Raw genomic sequence first — 23,084 nt, 5'->3', positions numbered from 1 at the left:
ATGACTAATTTTCTTTAGAACACGTGTTGAATATATAAGGTAAGTTTTCTTCTCCCAACTAAAATTCCTTTCCTAAGGGGCCCAAATCATCTTCATTATTTATTTTGTTTTTAGTTCATGTAAAAACTTTTCTTAGACTTTCATCCCTTACAAAATTATTTTACAACAAAATTTAATCCATACCGAAATAAAATATATTTAATTATAGTCGAAATAAATTAAGATGAATTGAATATAATTTTTTTGAAAACACAAAAATTCATCATAAAAATAACAAAAAATAAATAAATAAAAAATAAAATGTTAAAAAATTTCCAAGAAAAAAAAAACCGTCAAGATATAAAATTTAGTTTAGATTTACTATTTCATTGTACACGTCTTATTAATATTTTTTGGAAAAATAAAATAGTGAAAGCGTGGGGTAGTGGGGACTATAAAGTTTCAGAAACCGTCGTCCACGCTCACGGGTACTTATTCATTCATTCAGATCATCTTTCTACGCGCAATTATCATGACTAGTTCTTCAGCTGCTTCTCGCAAGGTAACCCTAACTTTCTTAATTTCGTTCCTCTTTTTTCCATTCTCATCGATTTCATTCTTCGATTCGTTTATTTTTATTTCTGATCCCGCTTTCAGATTCTCAGTAAGATTGCCTGCAATAGGCTCCAGAAAGAACTCGTCGAGTGGCAGGTTAATCCACCTACTGGCTTCAAACACAGAGTCACCGATAATCTCCAAAGGTATATCTGATTCATTCTTCTAATTCGCCTTTTTTTTCTCATCCAAACCCCCTAATTTGGTTTCGTAGTTTGTGATGTTTAACGGGTCCTTCTAAATCGTTTTTTTTAATGTAAGGTGGGTTATTGAAGTGGCGGGTGCTCCTGGGACACTTTACACCAATGAGACCTATCAGCTTCAGGTTGATTTTCCTGAGAATTACCCTATGGAAGCTCCACAGGTTATTAATTATTTATTATACACAACAATTAACCTTTCTGTAGTGAGTTCTGGTGTTAGGTTAACTGATGTGATTCTGTTTTACAGGTCATATTCTTGCATCCGGCTCCGTTGCATCCTCATATCTACAGCAATGGACATATTTGTTTAGGTATGTGTGTCTTGTGGGATAATCTTATGTTATAATTGTTTCGTTTGTTGATTTCTGTTGTATCCATTTTCCATTTTTCTTAATTCATGTGTTGGCAGAGGCTTTTGATGCGAGGTTATGGCTTTTGTGGTGTGTGTTACTTTTGTGTTTGTTTGCATTTACTTTTAGGGTATCCATTCTTTCTTTGAGACACTGATTTTGCTGACAGATTATTCTTTTCTTGTAATTTGATTTAGATTTGCTTTGAAATCAAGTTAATCAAAATTATAATTGCACACTAAGAATTTGTGGGGAATAAGATGCTTGCCAGGGTTGTTTACTTTGTTAAATTTCTCTGATGGCTCACAAATTAAGTTACTTCAAAGCAGCAAAACTGGAAAAGAATATTACTATGTCATGTCATCCTTTAACACCTCTGTATAACAGACTAGTCATTCCCGGATAGCGGTGCAGAGCGGCCGACCCCAAAACTGGGATAGTGGGGGGATGACCGCTCTATTTGATCATTTTTTGGACAAATTACAAATAATAATTATACACATATGTTTAATATAAAATTAAACAAATAATTCAACTCATAAAATATTCATAAATCAAAGCACACATGACTCTTTAAGTGCATAGACGACTATGAAGGAAGGTTATGGTTGAGTCTCAACTCAAATTTGATTGGAAAACCAAAAGTTACCCTTAAAACATAGTAAATTTAAGGGGGTAATTTCAGTTTTTTAGAGAGAAAAGGGATAGCAGGCCAGAAACCGCTCCGGGATGGGAACCACTCTACTCTGCTATCCCGCTCGCTATTTACCCTATAGCGTCTGCTATAGTGTTCTGCACCGCTAAGGCTATTCCCATAGCGGTTGGACGCCGCTCCGCTATAGCAGGATAGTGCCGCTATTGACTACTCTGCCTTATAAAAATCCTTCTAATAGTCGTTATAATAATACTTTCATTTGGTTAAGTTTCTAAGATATTGAATGCTATTACAGTGTCATTTAATTCTTATTGTTTAAGTAGGAAAAAAAAACAATGGCATAACATTACTTTAATTTTAATATAGCTTATGTTTAGAAGTACCTAGATCTTAAAAATAAATGGAACAATAGGATATGCTAATGGGACAACAATACTGGTTTGAATATGCTAGAACTGTAGTTTTATGAAGGTAAGGGTGAATCAGCAATAGTTATGAGTACTATGGTATAACTTAGCATATATTTGGGGAATAGAAGGACGATTGGGTCTCATCTTTCTTACTAAGGCTTTTCCTTTTCAATGCCAGTATATCTTGTATTGTATAGTCTTTAGTATTGTGGAATACAATACAATTTGGAAAACCAGCAATTTATTTCATTTGATGGATCATAGGTTGATTTGAGGTGTGTGATACATGAATGAATCAGTGTGATAACATATAGCCATAGAGTTGAATGCACAATTCAGTGGTTTACTGTTTTTCTAATAATATATATTTTTTATTTTCTTTGTCAATTCTCACAAGAAAAACTGAAAATTTTAAGAGGCTAGGAGTAATTAAAAGAAAAGGAACTAAAAGTATCCCATTGGATTATTGATTCCGTTGCTCTATTTTTCATTCTTAAACAAAGGCTTTGCACAGTCACCCATTCACCCAACTCTATGACTATATGCACCTTGCTTTAGCATTGGGCTGTTTGCTCTTTTGAAGTATAGGCTTAGTGCAATCACTTAGGATCATTTAATTAGGGTTCTTCCTTTAAGAATAAGGGGATGATGAATGTTATTATAGAAATCTTCACTGTTCTTGACAATATTAGGATGAACTATCATTTACTAGAGCGCATAAAGAATCACAACTTCGAATTTACTTATAAATATAAAACTTGTGAGTTGCGGCTTTAACTTATGATACTGCTTTTGTTTTTATTTAAATTTACTTTTTAAATTATGGTATCTTAAGTTTATGTATTGTTTGAAACATTCAATCATTTTATGAATGTTGTGGGCCTTGAATCATGTAGATTTAAGTTTTTAATTGTTGTGTTCAATATGGTTTACAATTTGACTGCTTATTATTGTTGAATCATTTTATTAATGTTTTGGGCCTTGAATCAGAAAATAAATTAAAGTAATGCTCAATATGGTTTACAGTTTGACAGCTTTAGTATATTTTAATCATAATATTTATCTCCAAACCCGTCCTCTCATCTAGTGTCTAAATTTGGGTTGGGTTGGGTTGGGTTGGATTGGGTTGCTTCTCTTGTTTTCTCTTTTCTCCCATATGTCTTGGAAGGAATTGACTAGGAACTTGTACTGCAAAATGGTCTAAAAAATATAAATGAATGATACAATGTTTGGCTATGAGATATCCTACATGGAATGTCAAACATGCTCTTTTCGTGTCGCATTTGATTATAAGGCAAATGCTTGTTGGTTATATTATATATAGAAATTTCTGTTTGGTATTTCCCTCTTTTTTGTTATAATGATATGCATTTGAAGAAGGGTAACAACGGAGATGGGAATATCTGAGGTAAGAAATGCATTCAAATCTCTACAATTGGTTCATACTCATCTCGGGATATTGATAACAGTTTCTCTTTATCATTCTCTTTGAGGTTAAGGGTTGGGAAGGAATTTAAAATGAACAAACTTGTGAAGTATGTACAAATGGCTGACCTTTCTCTTTTGAAGTTTGATGTTTGGAGTAATTAGTTCAATATATTAGATAACTGTTTTATTCATTTTCTGCATCTGTGATTTTAAAGGACTACCAGCTATAAAATCTATTTTAGTCAATTTTATTTTTCTAATTATTTGAAGAAAAAAAGACTGACTTGGTCCTGGTTTTTGCTAGTGAGCTGACATTAATATGCTTGGAATTATGCAGATATATTATATGATTCATGGTCTCCTGCAATGACTGTTAGTTCTATTTGCATTAGCATTCTGTCTATGCTTTCAAGCTCACCTGCAAAGGTATGAATTTAATGCTGCAAAGCTTTTGGTTTCCTTATTCTTCCATTTATATAGGATGCTGATTTTTTAGATCAAATACATTCTTTAACTGGCCAAGTGGCCATATTTGGCTACATATGTACTTGAACAAAAACTAATTTGATAGAAGATTGTAAACATTACTGGTCACTATTTAAGATTCTAACAGAAAATTCAGTTGGATTAGTGATCCATACCAAATTTGGGGTCATTATGACTTAACGACGCTTACTTGATTTCTTTTGCAGCAACGCCCTGAAGATAATGACCGCTATGTAAAGAACTGCAGAAATGGGCGATCACCCAAGGAGACAAGGTGGTGGTTCCATGATGACAAAGTATGATGACCGGTTTTCGCGAATAAGTTCACAAAAGTGAAATAGAGGATTATCCTTCTGAAAGAAATGCAAAGTCGTGGGAAAAAAACATAACGAGAAACCAGGATCACTTTAATTAAATGGATAATTATTCTCCTGTAAATTAAAATTGCCTGGTAATTTGTAAAGGAAGAGGAAATCAGGAAATTCTGTGAGCAACTTTGATGATCAAACAATTCAGAACAATGTTGTTAATCTCAATGCTATTTGAATATGGATATTGATGGCTGATTAACCCTCATTTGGTCTATATATGTCCTAATTGGCAATATACATGCATAATATTTGTGGTTTCGATAATGGCATACAACAAAACTCATAATATTTACATGTTTGGCAGCTAAATTGTAGACTATTCCCTCTTTGGAATGGTTCAACTTACGAACTCTAGAAAATGAAATCTATTTTTTTAATTTATATTTTTGTTAATATGATTGTTAACTTTATATAGGTATTTATGGATGATGTTTTTTATTTTATTTATTTATTTAGAATTTTTGTTTGAAACACATGGATGCCCTGTTGAAGAGGATTGTCTTAGGGAACAAGATCTTTTCAAAAGACATTGATATGGATTAAACTAAGATTTAGGTAATAGAAAAGCTGCCATGGGAATGGGTTTTTCAAAAGACATTGAGATGGATAAATTAAATTAAAATTGAGGTAATAGAAAAAGAGGAATTTTTTAATTCAACCTTTAGATTTTTTATCCACCACGCGAAATTGTGTAACTTCTTTCAGATTTTGGATATGTATCTCTGGTCACACTAAATTCTGAATGAGTTTTGAAATATTTTGAAGATGCATCTTTGTAACAATTTAAAACATACTATATATGACACTCAGAAGTCATTATACGTGAATTGAGTCGGAGATGCATCTTTGTGCATATTCCAGAGATACAACTTCGTAATGTATCAGAACAAAAGGTTTTATGTTAAGTTGTGTTTACGTGTATCTAGATGCAGATTTAAACCATACGATACAATAAAAAATAAAAAATAGACGTACATAAAATCAGATGGTTAAAAAATGCCATATACATATAAAAGACCAATAAATATCAAAATTGTCATACAATCGATACGAATAAAGTAGCAGAATGTCAAAAATAAAATACAGACCATAGTACTACTGCTATATACTAATATACTACTGTGTATATCTGATTACCTCTTCTTGCCTCCTCCACCTCCTCGGCTATCAATCCCCCATCCTCCGGCGCTGTCTCCGATACATCAATGTTCCATGTGCCTCCGTTATGATGACATCTAGGATCTGCCTCACATCAGACCCATCAGGGAAGATACCTCTGTCAATGCCTGTCTGCGCAATCTCCATAATGCAACGACATCTAGGCAAGACATCCTCAACATGATCTAGTTGTGTCTGCTCCTCTTCTAATATCTCCTGATGAGCCAGTATAAGTGGGTCTCCTGGAGCAACATGCACCATATACAAATGTGACACCATGGAGAACCATCTGATATACCCTTCAACGTAGTTCCAGTCATGGACGACTATGATGCTCAGTGCCTCCTCCGGTACCAGATGATTCTCAAAATCTACAAACATGTCATCTATCTGTCTATGTCTCAAAACAGGAGGAGCAGAGACAACAAATGTCTAGGAATGGTCTGAGTGTAGCCAAATTGCCGCATGACGCGATCTGGAAAATACGGAGAAATGAGACGCGATCAGTAGGCCAACCATTTATAGTATAACACTATCTCGTCAAATGACCATATCTGACGATGATCCACACAGCTGTTGAAGTGTATGTCCCCGACAACAAAATGGTCAAGATACACTCTGAAAGACTCAGCCGCCCGATTCGCTCTGAGCGGGAAAAAAATAGTAGCCTGCGAGATATCCTCAGTGTAAGTCTCAACACTCGCTCAATAGGAGATGCACAGAAAGTGTTGGAGGATCCATGCCTAAAATGAAAAGTATGGATCACATGAATTATCAGTAATGTCTTTGCAAAGATGAAATGAAAATGACAAAGAAACACTAAAAGTCCAATAATTATTACCGTAAATAGTGTCACGTTGTATGTCACCTGCTTCGTCTTCCACATACAACCCTCTCTCAACTTTGAGTATAAGTAGACCAAATAAGTGGGCCCCCAGTTGTACCCATGGATTCACTAGAAATTTAGAAAGTACCATAAGTAGACGACATATGTATACGTGACACTCTTGTCCATAAAAATGGAAGTGCCAACCAAATATAGCAGGTATGCTCTCATAGCATGCGCTATATGGAGCCCCACCTGCTCGTCACCACATATGGCCTGATGTGCTCTCTGTAGCTCAAATGTATATATCTTCTTCAAGTATTCAAACCTAGCATGAGCACCCTTGGTCCTATCCAACTCGTCCTTCGTCTCCCCTAGGTCATCCCCTATATGGTTTACCATCATATTGAATGCCTCGTCTTTGGTAATCCTCTTATGATCTATGAGTCTCCCCCTGATCGGAAGATGTAGCAAACACGAGACATCATAGAGTGTGATATGAACAATAGTCTTTTAGGTCATCCCGTTGTTGACCGTAGTATAACCAATCATGCATAAGTTCTTCAGGCCAGATAAGGACAAAACTACTTGAAACCAATCCTCATTCGGATGAGACAAGCCAGATAAAGAAGAAGATGGAGCGGCCTGAGGAGAAGTATGAGCCCCAGAAGTATATGGCTCTATATGACCAGAGGGACAAGGAGCCTCGGGATCCTGCTAACTCTTCCTCCGCTGCACTGATGCATGTTGAGCAACCCTCAAGTGCCTCGGTCTATCGTGTTTATCAGTCATTATGCCTGTAAGTTAAAGTAAAGCAGAGTATTAATGTAGGAAAACAACACCACAAACAAGAAAGTAAAAAAAACAAATACTGAGAAAATTTCTGAGATGCATCTCTGAAATCTGGGAAACTAAAATGCTGAAATTTTTTGGAGATGCATATCCGGAATTTTCGCAACTCAACAACTATGTCAATGACGTGAATTTACCCCATGCAATCCCATAAAAATATGCTTTGATCAACCTTTTCAGCCAACAAACGTTTAATACACTATGTCTAAACTATCTTAAATGCTATTTCTACTAATTTCTAACCTTAATAATCGATTTCTACTCATTTACACAAAACTAAAAAATTTATCAAAAACTCAAAAAACTTACAAGAGATTGATTGGAGTTCCCTTGAGCCTTGTTGATTGAGTTTTGACTTGGTGTAGAGAAAAAATTTGAGAGAGTTTGAAATTGTGTTTGAGGAAAATGAAAAATGAGGAAGGGGAAGGGTCTGACGTGATTTAACCTCCAAAATATTCTAGAGATGCATCTCTCCTGGTTTATTCCAAACCCCATGCACAAACTTTCAAACATTATGGCCTACGATATCCCACGACTTCTGATAAAACCATACAGGGAATCCATTCGGACCAGGAGCTTTCCAAGGTTTCATGGAAAACATTTCTACAAAGATTTTAAATTTTAAAATGAAAATGTTTGCATCTTTAAAAGTTAACGATTTTGAGAAAAAATGAATTCTCTCATTCTTAAAACTAATATATTTATTTTTATAATAAAATGGTCTAAGCTTCATATTTGATATTTTTTTCTTTCAAAACCATGTTTTTCAACAAAATTATTCAAACAACCATGTTTTCACATTATTTTGCAAAATATTCATGTTTCAAAAAAAAAAATTACAATGTAGAACACAAGGCAATTAAGTTAGCATCTTCATTGGGAAAATGAGAAACTAAGCCAATTAAGTTGGTGTCTCCTATAAGCTAAGCCAATCCAATTGGTACCTATGTATTGATATTCAGAGGAGATGCCAATTTATCTGATGCTTATGTGTTGCATTTTTTGTTGTAAAACAATTATTTAATTAAAAAAATTGAAAAAATACTAATAATATTTAATTTAAATCAGATTACATATAAGAATATTTTTTACAATCCACTTGATCATACATGCCACCGGTTCCACACCCCTGATGTATCTTTTATCGTACACATCTATGTTGATTAACTTACTGAGGTGTTTGATACGAGATCCTTGGAGCATCACCATCACTAGATTCCCTAAGAATTTCTTGTAACTCTAAGTAGTCTTGTGAGTGCATTAACGCGTTGTTGTAATTGAATTTCTTGACAATGTCGTTGTACTTGGGTTGTGTTCTTTGGTTTGATGGGGTTATTGGTGAGCGACCTGGTCGATTGAATGACGACATTGGTGTGAATGCTTCCTTGGAGAAAGGAAGAAATGGTTGTTGTGGTGTTTGGTAGCCATATGTTTGTTGGATGTTTCGGTGTTGTGATGTTTGAGTGTTTTGGCTATGGTAGGAAATGTTGGTGTTATATGTTTCTTGGGTATTTTGGCTATGGTAGGAAGATGCGTTGGCGACATATGTTTGTTGGGAGTCTTGATAATAATCATGTTAGTGGTGGTGGTATGTGGTATGCTCTTGATTTTATGGTTGGGTGTGTGACATGTATTGATTATGGGTTTAGGTGTTTGTTGGTTGGCAATTTTGTTGGGTAGTGTGTTTGTGTTAGTGGTTTGGTAATTTTGTTCGGGATTACATGTTAAAGCTTGTTGTGTGTAAGTGGTTTTGCGTAGGTCGTATAAATACCTATCTTTGAAGAAAAAATCAATTGTAATGATCTATACCAATAAATATAATTATGATTCGATTTAGTTTCGATTGACATAACAATGTTAATTAAGACCCGTTGAAGACAGTGCCTCCATTGACGACACTAAGCTTTAGCGAAGGCTTTCCAATTGTCTAAGTTCCATTGTTCCGAGACTTTACATTGATGTTATTGTCTGAGGCACCTCATGAGATATGATATTTCTTGATGCATGTCGGACTACACTTTCACATGGTCATTATGGTGCATCTCCACAGTGGTGAACCTGATGATCGATGTTGTTGCAGTAGAAATAAATGAATCTTCTTCGTTCCTTTTCATGTCGATGTTCTAGACCCATATATGACCTCTAAATAAATTGTAAAGGAAAAATAAATTATATTAATAAATGGTTAATATTAAAAATATGAAATGATTAGTTTACTGACAATACATCGTTTGATTTGTAGGTGATCTAAGAAATTTTGATATTGAGTAATACAATTTCTAGGACATCTGTTGTAATTCATCCCACGGACGGACCACCTAAACCAACAAAGTTAAAATAAATTATTTATAATTAATAGTTTAAAGTAAGTAAATAAAAATAATTTTATAAACTTCCTTTGTTACGTAGGGGAATGTGAAGATGTTGTGGTTGACAAGAGCTAGGGACCGTAATCTTGACCAACTCCACGCTTAGAGCAAAATGGCACATCCATAAAATATAAATATGCATTTCTTTGCGTTTTTACACAAAGAGCTATAGAGATAGGACAAACAAGAGGAGCCCCGACTAAATATTCCTATTTTATCTATGTTTCTTAAAAAGGATAAATACATAATATATACACTAAAACCAGTGCTATCGGAAAATAATAAAGGCCAAAGAGATACTATCAGGTTGAACTACATAGAGGTTGGTGCGACTGCAGAAAGTTTTAAGCCTTATGTATGCCTTGCTCCCATTTCATTGTGGCACGTTCAAGTGTTCACTAAGACGTTTTCATGTATCTATCCGACATTTACAAAGTCGTAAATATATTCGATATATACAACAATAGTTTTCCATTGGTAGTAAAATATGAATATTGACTTACATATAAAAGGGAAGGAATTTGACACAACAAAAATATGAGAATGACGAAAAATGATCACCCCAACATGACGCGTATTACAACTGAAATGGATATGACTGGAAAATTGGAAAGAAAGTGTGGTATATGCCGTTAGCCCGTGCACACACATAAACATTGTCCCAATGTTGGAACAAGGTCTTGAAGATAATTTATTATGTTGTTATATTTTTTGTAACCTTGGAATTTAAAATAGATAACGACTTTTGATTACAACAAAACGAACATAAACACGCCTAAAACAACAACACAAACAACAATACATAAACACGCCTAAAATAATGACTTTTTATTATGTTGTTCACTAACATCATTGTCATCTTTAACTGACACCCACATACATTGGATATCATCATTGTCATCTTTAACTAACAACCACGTACATTGGATATCATCATTGTCATCCGTAATAGAATGTATGAAACAAGTCTCTAAATACTTCTAATTTGTTTATCATCATTAATCTCTTCGTCTAACAAAAAGATCAAGTTCCTCTCAAGTTGTTCAAAACTCATGATGTTCCAAAAACGCATCTTCATTAGAGACTTGGTTCTAAAAAGAAATATGTCCATATCTTTTAATATTCATGTTAGAACAAATGAAGACATTTAAAAAAAAATAGAAGAGGTGTGAAAAAAATGTAGAAGGTACCACTCACTTTATATAAAATGATGCTTATTAAAATATACTCCCTCCGTTCCTTTTTAAGTGTCCATTTCTTATAAAAAAAATGTTTCTTTTTAATTGTCACTTGCAAAGTTCAAGGTAGTATTAATTACAATTTTGTCAAAATTACCCCTAAATAATTATTATAGAGAGAGAAAAAGTAAAATGAATATAATAAATAATAGGGGTATTATAGGTAAAACAATAGTTATTATTTGAAAAGTAACAATAATGATTAGCTTCCTTGATATGTGTAAAAAGTCAAAAAAATGACACTTAAAAAAGAACGGAGGGAATAATATTTTATAAAAAATATGTGACTAATACATATCAGATAAATTGATTGGATTGACTTGGCTTATAAGAGACTTTGTTTAATGGATTTGCCTTCTAATTTATGTAATATATGTGCCAATTCAATTGATTGTCTTTTGCATAAATTTAAAAAATACTGAAAAAACATTGTTATTTAGATAATTTTATTAGAAAACATGATTATTTTAAGAAAGATCCATACTTCATCTATGATTTTGTTTAGATAACAATTAATTTAAATATTTAAATACTTTTTAAATAAAATTTTAAAATACTTATTGTGTACTTTAATCCGTTTCTTTTGTCTTTAACTCTTTATCTTTTAAGTGTGTATTATTTTGATACCTCCTTTAAAACTAATTTGCTTATTCTATTTGAGTAACCTTCCTATATTAAGAATTTTCAAAATTTGAAGTCTCTTTTTCTAAAATTAGAAAGAAATTTGGGCTAATTCAGATAATTCCAAAACTATCTGGTTGCAAACAAACTAGTGTAACATATTGAAGTTGTGATTGATTGATTAATTAATTAAGGACATTTGAGTGAGAAGCAGCTTTGGGCAGTAAACTTATAATTAAATAAGAAGAAGAAGCATGTGACAAAGGTAAATGACGAATCCTATGCTAACAAACAACGTTAATATCTTCGAACTCTCTCAATCACATTGCCGTGCCTCGATGTTCTGTAACAAGTACAGCCACAAGATATAATGACATGACATGCTCTGATACAAGAGGTACATCTGTCAAGTGTTTGCTATCAACACATCACGGATAGATAATGATATTAATTCATCACAAACTAGTACAGTCAAGAGGATGGAAATTTCGGGAATATATCATCTATCAATCCTCGTGGAGGTTTATTCCTCTAGAATTGTAATGAGTTTGAGGATTTGATAAGTTTGAGCATAGTATTATTAAAATTCTAATGAGTTTGGTTTTATATTTGAATACTTAAAATTGATTATGAACTATATAAAATTTATAAAATTGATTTTGATATGTATAGTTATTTTAAATAAAAAAATGATTTTATTTAAAATTATAATTTTTAATTTTTAAATTTAAACATAATTTTTACACTAAAATATATTATTCAACTCGTTTTTAAAAGAACTTATTCAAATATAAAATCATTTATAATCAAACATATATATATATATATATATATATATATATATATATATATATATATATATATATATATATATATATATTTCTTATTTTATTAATATACAAAGTGTCTTATTTTACAAATCTACGAGCATAAATGTTTGACATTTTTTTTAAAGGGGCTACTTTACCTATCGGTTATTATTTATTAATATCCCCTCGGTTATACTAATAACCGATAGGTAAAGTAGCCCCTTTAAAAAAAATGAATAAGCAGTTGGTGGGGATCGAACCCATTACATGTTCAACCTTTTTCTTCGATAGAGTTTCAATCGAGAGGTAAAGTAAGAACTTTTTATGACGCCCTTTGCTATTTTTCCTTTGAAATCGAGGTAACACCTCATATCCAAACGAGGTTAAACATGTTTTTCCTAGTAGTGAACAAGACCCCACATGCAAATTAATGTTGGACTTTCTTCAAAGCCAACTCCACAGAGCATTGGAAAATCTACAATGAAAGAATATGTGAGGTATGTTCTCTATAGTAGAGTTAGAGATACCATATCTAAAGGGCAAATAAATCCCTCTAGTTATAACCAAATTGTCAGTAGAGATTTTTCCATCCATGATTCTCCAAACCAACAAGGATTTGTTTGGAGGAATGTCCTTGCTCAAAATAAAATCACCACATGAAAGTTTAGGGAGAAAACAAGTCTTGAAATTATAAGAATCCTTTAAAGTAAGATGTCTAGATTCATTTTGATTCCAAATGAGGGAGTACCTATAACTACCACTAGTAGCAAGAGTAAGAGGGATTGTGGTTGACAGAACAGGGATCCACTCATTCGAACAATGGCGAAAGTACTACAGGTCATCTTTGATGAACTTAGAAACTATAATGTTAGCCTTGATACCCTTTGTACGAAGGAACTCTAAAGATGAACTCGGAATTAAAGGTTGACCACACCAAGAGTCAAGCCAAATTCTAATGCCATTTCCAGATCCAAGAAACTAATTATTATTGTTTGGTAATGGTTGCATACTTTGCTTTGATTCGAGTCTAAATAGTTGAAAAAATATGGTCTTTGATGATACCATTTGCTTTCAAAATCCTGCTCTTAAGGAGGATAGCCCCAACCCCCATGCTATTCATTAATTCACATCCTAGTTTTAGATCAGTAACCTAATTTAGTCTAACTAGTGACCTTAGACCAAGACCGCCACATTTGTAAAGCTGACGAGTTTTTTTCCAAGCCCCCATGAACAAATTATTCTGAAAAATATCACTTGCCCAAATGAATTTTCTACAAGACTTTTCAATTATTCTAAGAAGATCCACATGCCAAAAATAAACGTTGATAGTATAAAAAGCCATGTTATAGATAGTTAGACTTGACCAAAGTGAGCCTCTAACCATTGACAATTAAAACCCTTTTTAAGCTGACCATTTGGCTAAGATTTTATTAGTGATGGGTGTCATACCCTCGAATTCACCCTACCTCCATATCACCCTACCTAACTAAGCATTGTATCCCTCATATATCATTTCATAAGCATTCATACCTAATGATCCATAATGTTCCATAAACTTAAGGCATGAGGTTCAATCATGAAGCCTCAAGACTCTCTGGTCATGTTGAGGTGTGCCCAAGCCACCTCAACCTTATCTTCATCCCCAAGCATCCCACAATCTTGGAGAATCATTCAAGACATCTCACTCTCTCTCCAAAACCCTAATTAGATGGTGAGTCCCCATTGAATATACATGAAGATTCATCTGGCCACCCAAGGACCTCAACTCTAGTTCTTGATCCTCTTTGGCTTGTACAAGTCATGGTTCATCTTAAGTCTTGACCACACCATTGAGGACCCCTAATATCCAAACTTTTTTCACGCCACAACACTTTTAATCACTTCAATACATCCTTGCACCTCAAAACCCTAATTTGATTGGCCATGATTCTTGATGAAGCTTGTTAACCAAGAAACCCTAGTTTGTGCATCCATTGATTCTATGCTTTGACTCATTTGATCATCCTATCACACCACAATCCATTCACCTTCAATTCAATTCAATTTCAACCATAGTTCACCAATAAAACACCCATTTAGTTCATGTTACAAGTACTTAGTTTGGTCATGAACTTTGGACTTTCAAGGCATTGAATTCACTTATGGACTTGACCTAAAATCACCTCACAAAGCTCCAAACCTCATTTTACATCATGATATGATCATACGAGCTTCAAACATCCATCATTGTACCTTAAAAATCAATAAATCATAAAGTGGCTAAAATTCTGGTATGCAGATATCAGATCTCCTAAGCGATGTCGAGACACTGATATCTGATCAACACACAATAACAAGCTACATTACATATATGGGAACATAAAATAACAGAACACACAGAGTTGTTAACCCAGTTCGGTGTACAACAAAACCTACATCTGGGGGCTACAAGCAAAGGAGGAAATCCACTAAATAATATCAGTTTGTAGGCCTTCTGCAAATTATCTCCAATTTATAGTCTACACCCTAATCACTACCTGTGCTTAACTTCTACCTAAGACACTCCTAGGTGTGAGACCCTTCTCACTTCCCTTTCAATCACAGTAGTGACAATTCAAATAATTACAAGAAACTCTGAAGTCACACTTCACAGACACACAATTACTCAATGCTTAAAAGCTTATAAATGCTTGACAATCCTTACAATCAATTAACACATTCCTACTCCTATGTCAAGATGATATTAGAGAGGCTCACAAATAACACATCCTCTCAAACCCTAACACCACATTGATATCTTCTTTTCTTCGTGCTTCAATTAGGTTTGAGGCATTCTATATATAGCCATATAATGAACTGGATTTGGGCCTGGTATACGCAGATGAACAACTACACAATGTTAGGTTACCAATCAAAAGTTTCCTAAAATGTCTCAAAATTTAGAAAACAGAATAAGTTTAAAATCAATTAGAATCTTTGATTCCTCACTCATGGACGCCACATGGGATTACTTAATATTCCTAGAATATTATGTAATCAGTTAAACAATCAAACGTTACCAAAAGTAAACCCTGTTTCAGACAAGATGTCAAATCCACATGTTAGGACATCTTGTTCAACATGTTGCAACTATGTTAGTTTTACCAAAATTACTGCCAATCACAAATACAAAGAATTAACAATCTCCCCCTTTGGAAAATTTTGGCTAAAATAACCAAATACACCTTGCACACCAGCACCACAGTCCAGGTTACAAACAAAACTATATAAGTTTGAAAAATAGATCAAACACACATCACAGAGGTAATCAAGCAATCACACTAGACAGAGTCTGTACTCCCCCTGTTTCACATAACCAGGACTCCCCCTTAAGGGATCATCCATAGCAAACAAGACATGTCCAAGTACACACATCAGAGGCATACACAGCAGAAAAAGAACTTCTCACAAAAACAAAAACTCAGACAACTTGATGTCAGAACATTATGTTTGACATCACAACACAACAACCAGTCAGAACAGGAACTCCTTCTTAAGCACATCATGACAGTCAGTAGTTAGTTGTTAGTGGTCAGACTCACAAACCTCACAAGTAATACTCCCCCTTTTTAGCCAGAATATGACAAACGTAAGCATCTATCCAAACCAGATAAAATTACATTCATAAAGTTAATAATCACACACAAGGGGCACCTAAGGGTGCATAATATCCTGGTCACAGACCACAAAACAAAGCCAAATAAAGAACAAAACAAGACTGCAATCAAATATCTTCCTGACTATTTGAGTCAGCTGTTGCATACTCTTCTCCTTCATCTTCTTTTTCTTCATCAACGTCACCCTCACCATCATAGTCCTCAACATCAGTTCCTTCATTGCCATCATCGCCCTGTTCAACTTCCTTCTTCTCTGCTGCCATCATAGCCTTCATCAATGTCTCAAGTTTGTTCTTTGTTGCAGTGCTAGATTTGATGGAATCCTCTAACTCTCTGCTGCCATCATAGCCTTCGAGAATATATGGATATGTCTTCGGCATTCAAGGACATGATCCGCTGGGACCATTTCAAATTGTCTTTGTTTTCAATGAAAGGACCTTTGTTGGGTAGATACGAAATAAACCATCTATACAGCAAACGGGTACAACGGATGATGGTTCCCTTCTTCTTCTGGGTCCTCACGTGGATGGAGTAGAAAGTATCAGCAAGAAGAGTGGGAATAGGGTTCTGATCTAGAAAGATGTGAATAGCAGCCAGATCCACGAATTCTTCCATGTTTGGAAACAGTAAGATCCCATAGATTAGTAGAGCTAGAATGGCATTGAAGGCCGTCCAATTCTCATCTTCGGTGAAGGCAGTAGCTTTATCTACGAGAAACTTTGAGGTGAAGCCATGAATTCCACCCTTAGGTTTCAAGTTCAACTCCACTTCCTTCTTCCCTATGTGGAAGGCTTCAGCAAGGACTTGGTATTTGTGGAGCTCCTTAGTGCGAATATAAGGCACTTGGTTCTTGATTCCAATACCTAGAATGTGTGAATACTCTTCCAACATGGGTGCCAACTAGTAATCCTGGAATGTAAAGCATCTCAACGAAGGATCATAGAATTGCACCAGAGTGTGTACAACAGTGGTGTTGACTTCGGTGTTCAAGATTCCCAAGAGGTTGCCATAAGACATCTTGAAATCATCTCTATTTCCAAGAACTAGACGTGCCCCCAATCCTCTCAAAACAGTCAGTTGAGGCTCCACAAACTTGTAACTATGAGTGCTTCTCCTCTCAGAATTCATGCTTCGTCTCAAATGCTTAGTCAACAAACTGGGCTCTTGGATTCCAAGAAAATAAATGCATATGCAAAATATTTTGTCCCGATGAATGATATTTTATGATGGGGAATGATATAGGTCACGCAGATTCAAAATTCTGATACATTATGAATAATCTATATATGCCATTTGTTGTAAGTTCAAAATTTCGATTCAATAATGAGTATCAAGGTAGGTGGAGTCTATGGCTTCCTGCAAGAAAAACCCATATCCCCCTCAAGGTGTGGACTATGCTCCAAGGTGGTTCCTAGAAGGCCTCCTAGAGTCATCGACTCGAAATGGAAATACCTTGCCATAGTGAATACTCACAGGACAAAAGTACTTCCAAGTGAATCTAGTCTGGGTGTGGTTCTCGTGACAACCCAACGCGTGAAACGCATGCGTACACGACTATCCACGAGTCTATCCTATGTGTATACTAAGCTCGGTTATAGATCTTTTCTCTCATATAGTCTATCCCAACCCAACAACAACATAACAGATAATATCCATAACAATATCTAGAACAATAAAGTAAATGTGATAAATAAAGCAAGTAAATCTACAGAAGCAAACACCTAAGCTAACGGAGAAGCGATCAAAACTAGGCTCGAATCCTTTTAGCGACTAGGAAATGATCCAAGAAGCAAAGTCCCTAGTAGAGTCTCCAGCTGAAGCTAGCGTAAATATACCTGAACGTATCGCACGCTCGAACATACAACAAAGTCGCCATCGAACTTTATTTATTCCAGAAGGAAAGGGAAAACATCGATAAAACCCGGGGAAAATAGATATGCTGGGTAAGGAATTCGGTTATGTAAAGGGAAAGTATTAGCACCCCTAACATCCATGGTACTCCATGGAAACCGTTTTTATTGTTCTCGCTCGAATGGGTGTTATATCTAAAGATTACTCGCAAAAGGATGGGAAAAGGAAAATAAATAGATAAAGTGCTCGATGAGGATTGAGGCCCTCATGCCTACGTATCCTCATAGTGCAATGAAGAATTCAGAGCTCCGTAGTTCAAAGAACTAATGGTGGGAGAAGAAAAGAATTGTGATCAAAGTATGGTCTGAACCAAAGAATTGTATGATTTAAACTCCAACAAGGGTGAAAACATGAACCCAAGAGTAAGGTGGCTATTACCAGTACGTGGGCTAGCAGGGTTGCCGCTATAGGGTAATACCAAAAAGACGAAGAAATAGGTGTTTGGGCACAGTCCCAAAGATCTCTTGGTTCACAAGGGGACGCAAGAAGGAGCACAAAGGGGTAGTGTATTTGGCTCAAAGATAACTAGTATATCACATGGAGTGAATAAAGGTAGAGTATGAATGCATCGTGGAGATGAATGGAATGAAGTGACCAAAGTTACAGAATTGAATGTTTGGTGAACAGTAACTGAAGTATTGTTTGAAACCAAAAGGTGAAAGTGTATTGGAATCCATAAGAGAAAAGGGATTTGTACCATAGAGGGAAATAACTTTAACTGATACGTGGACTAGCATGGTTGCCACTATAGGGTGGTTAGCCAGAAAAAAAAGAATTAAGTGTTTGAGGGTATGGCCCAAACAACTCTAGGTATAAATGCGGACTTTACGTTAGGCGTCCCAAAAGGATGTGTATGGAATTCCAAAGAAGTTGTATTTCTGATCTCAAAGAAATAGTATGTCACTGGGTGAACGATTTATGATCGAAGGTAGATAATGGATTGTGAAAGATATGAGTGATGCTCTAAGGCGGAAGGAGGAATAGTTATAAGTATGCTCGCAAAGGATTCGCATCCCCGTGCCTACGTATTCTCATTATGCAATGAGAAAGTCAGAGAAATCGTAGTTCGTGGAACCACGAGAAATAGAGAGAGACATACAGTGATGAAAAGTATAACTTGTACCAACAGAATGGTATCAAAAAGGTATTTGTCCAAGCAACGGGGACTCACAAGACAAACCGAATTCCAGAGATTAACTGCCATGAAACGAGGAGAGAGATAATTGTCTAAGCAACGGGGACTCATAAGACAAACACCACTTCAAAGAATGATTACAGTACTGTAGTACAAGGAATAATGTATCACTAGATTGGGAACAAACAGTCCGAGATCAAAGAAGGATAGTATCTTGGATCCAAGAAGTAGATAAACTCTGAATTGAAGAGCAAGGTAGGTGTTTACCAGCACGTGGGCTAGTAATACCGCCAATGTAGGGTAAATTCCAAAACAAAGACTGAATTAAGGGTTTGGGTGTAGTCCCAAACAACTCTCGATTGATGAGGTGGATTGTCGCTAAATCGTCCTAAAAGGATAGACAAGGAGTCCAAGGAGAAGTATGGTTGATCTCTAAAAGACCCTATTTATTAATCAATCATTCTTCATTCATTCAATCAATATCATCTTTTAGAGATCAACCATACTTTTCCTTGGACTCCTTCTCTATCCTTTTAGGAGGATTTAGCGACAATCCACCTCATCAATCGAGAGTTGTTTGGGACTATGCCCGAACACTTAATTCAGTCTCTGTTTTGGGCTTTACCCTACAATGACGGTCTTGCTAGCCCACATACTAGTAAACGCCTACCTTGCTCTCCGATTCACAGTCTATCTACTTCTTGGATCCAAGATACTATCCTTATTTGATCTCGAACTGTTTGTTCCCCATCTAGTGATACACTATTCCTCGTACTACAGTACTGCAATCATCCTTTGAAGTGGTGTTTGTCTTGTGAGTCCCCGTTGCTTAGACAATTATGTCTCTCCTTGTTTCATGGCAGTTAATCTCTGGAATTGGGTTTGTCTTGTGAGTCCCCATTGCTTGGACAAATACCTTTTTGATACCATTCTATTGGTATAAGTTATACTTTTCATCACTGTATGTCTCTCTCTATTTCTCATGGTTCCACGAACTACGGTTGCTCTGACTTTCTCATTGCACAATGAGAATACGTAGGCACGAGGATGCAAATCCTTGGCAAGCATACTTCTAATTATTCCTCCTTCCGCCTTAGGGCATCACTCATATCTTTCACAATCCATTATCTACATTCGATCATAAATCGTTCACCCAGTGACATACTATTTCTTTGAGATTAGAAATACAACTTCTTTGGAATTCCATACACATCCTTTTGGGACGCCTAACGTAAAGTCCGCATTTATACCTAGAGTTGTTTGGGCCATACCCTCAAACACTTAATTCTTTCTTTTCTGGCTAACCACCCTATAGTGGCAGCCATGCTAGTCCACATATCAGTTAAAGTTATTTCCCTCTATGGTACAAATCCATTTTCTCTTATGGATTCCAATACACTTTCACCTTTGGGTTTCAAACAATACTTATTCAGTTACTTGTCACCAAACATTCAATTTTGTGACTTTGGTCACTTCTTTCCATTCATCTCCACGATGCATTCATATTCTACCTTCATTCACTCCATGTGATATACCAGTTATCTTTGAGCCAAATACACTACCCCTTTTTACTCCTTCTTGCGTCCCCTTGTGAACCAAGAGATGTTTGGGATTGTGCCCAAACACCTATTTCTTCGCCTCTTTGGCATTACCCTATAGCGGCAATCCTGCTAGCCCACGTACTGGTAATAACAACCTTACTCTTGGGTTCATGTTTTCACCCTTGTTGGAGTTTAAATCATACAATTCTTTGGTTCAGACCATACTTTGATCACAATTCTTTTCTTCTCCCACCATTAGTTCTTTGAACTACAGAGCTCTGAATTCCTCATTGCACTATGAGGATACGTAGGCATGATGGCCTCAATCCTTACCGAGCACTTTATCTATTTCTTTTCCTTTTCCCATCCTTTTGCGAGTAATCTTTAGATATAACACTCATTCGAGCGAGAATAATCAAAACGGTTCCCATGGAGTACCATGGATGTTAGAGGTGCTCATACCTTCCCTTTGTATAACTAACTTCCTTACCCATCATATCTCTTTCCCCCGGGTTTCATCGATGTTTTCCCTTTCCTTCTGGAATAAATAAAGTTCGATGGCGACTCTGTTGTATGTTCAAGCGTGTGATACGTTCGGGTACATTTCCGCTAGCTTCAAACATCATTTGTGACATCAATTTCGTTAGTTGAGTCATCCACAACAATTTTTATGGATTCCATCATTACCTTGGTTCTGGAGTTGAAAACTCTGTATGCTCTACTATTTGTAGAGTACCCCAGAAAAATCCCCTCATCACTTTTAGGATCCATTTTTCTCCTTTGCTCACGATCTGCCAGAATATAACATCTACTTCCAAATACATGGAAGTATTTCACAGTTGGCTTTCTTCCTTTCTATAGTTCATACAGAGTAGCTGATGTGCCAGATCTGATAGTCACTCTATTAAGGATATAACAGACAGTGTTCATGGCTTCAACCCAAAAATGATATGGTAGTTTCTTAGCATGAAGCATGACCCTGGCACATTCTTGAATGGTCCTATTATTCCACACCATTTTGTTTAGGGGTGATGGGTGAAGAGAACTCATGAATAATTCCTTCAGAGGTGCTGAATTCCTCAAACTTGTTGTTTTCAAATTCCTTCCCATGGTCACTTCTAATTCTGATAATGCCACAACCCTTCTCTCTTTGAGTATTCTAATAGAGTTCTTTAAACATTTCAAACACTTCTGACTTTTATTTAATGAAGTTCACCCAGGTGAACCTTGAGAAGTCATCAACAACAACATATGCATACCAATTTCCTCCTAGACTTTCAACTTGCATATGTATCATCAAGTCCATATGAAGTAGCTCTAGAACTTTTGAAGTGGTCAGATGTTGGAGCTTCTTGTGTGACATCTTTGTTTGCTTCCCTATTTGACATCCATCACAAATTCTTTCTTCATCAATTTTCAATTTTGGGATTCCTCAGACTACTTCCTTTGACATAACTTTCTTCATACCTTTCAAATGTAAGTGACCAAGCCTTTGGTGCCATAACTTAGTCTCATCCTGTTTTGACATTAGGCATGTGGAGAGACCATTTGTTTCTTAAGGAGTCCACAAATAACAGTTATCTTTTGATATGGCTCCCTTCATGATAACTTCATTCTTCTCATTTGTTACCATACATTCGAGTTTACTGAAGTTCACTTTGAGACCTTGGTCATAAAGTTGACTAATACTTATCAAATTAGCAGTCAACCCTTTAACAAACAGTACATCATCAAGACTAGGTAGTCCTGGATAGTCCAACTTTCCAACATCCTTTATTTCTCCTTTTGATCCATCTCCAAAGGTGACATATCTAGTAGAATATGACTTAATATTCACCAAAAATTTCTTGACACCAGTCATGTGTCTAGAGTAGCCACTATCGAAATAACAATCCTCTCTAGCAGATGCTCTGAGGGAGGTGTGAGCTATGAGTCCTGACATACCATTTATGGGAATCCATATTTTCTTTAATTTAACCATATTTTGTTTTCTTCTGGGTTGTGAAGCAGGTTTGGGATAGCCATATAATTTGTAGCAATAGGGTTTTATGTGACCAAACTTGCCACAATGATGACACTTCCATCGTTGGGTCTTGTTCCCTGAGTAAACCTCTTGATGCCCTTGCTGATGTTTGAACATTTGATTTGACATATGTTGTTCCTGTTTTCTTTTAGGTTGAACAAATTTCATAGAAGACCCTTTTCCCTTGTTCATCCCAACTAGATTATCATAACCTAGACCTTGAACATTTCCAGCATTCTTACCAGTTTGAAGGATTTCATCCATCACATCAGAACTACTATTAAGCATTCTTACAAACTTAGTCATATTGTCAAGTTTTGAATTGAGCAATACAACTTCCTCCTTCAGATCAGAGATGATAGATATATGCTCCACTTTCCCAGCCTGTAGTTGAGTAATAACTTTCTTTTATCTTCTCCCAATTTACACACTTCTTCACTTCTTAGGCACAACTCCTTGTAAGATCCAG

At 35.6% G+C, this 23,084-nt stretch overlaps 1 pseudogene; it reads left to right on the top strand.

Moving 5' to 3' along the window:
- The first annotated feature begins 370 nt into the window (after positions 1–370).
- On the top strand, positions 371–4,711 carry LOC127120189 (probable ubiquitin-conjugating enzyme E2 18; annotated as a pseudogene).
- Positions 4,712–23,084: the final 18,373 nt, after the last annotated feature.

The sequence above is a fragment of the Lathyrus oleraceus genome, chromosome 2, assembly GCF_024323335.1.
Source record: "Lathyrus oleraceus cultivar Zhongwan6 chromosome 2, CAAS_Psat_ZW6_1.0, whole genome shotgun sequence".
NCBI classification, from domain to species: Eukaryota; Viridiplantae; Streptophyta; class Magnoliopsida; order Fabales; family Fabaceae; genus Lathyrus; species Lathyrus oleraceus.
The sequence above is the reverse complement of the archived record's forward strand: the minus strand, read 5'-3'. Positions and strand labels throughout refer to the sequence as shown.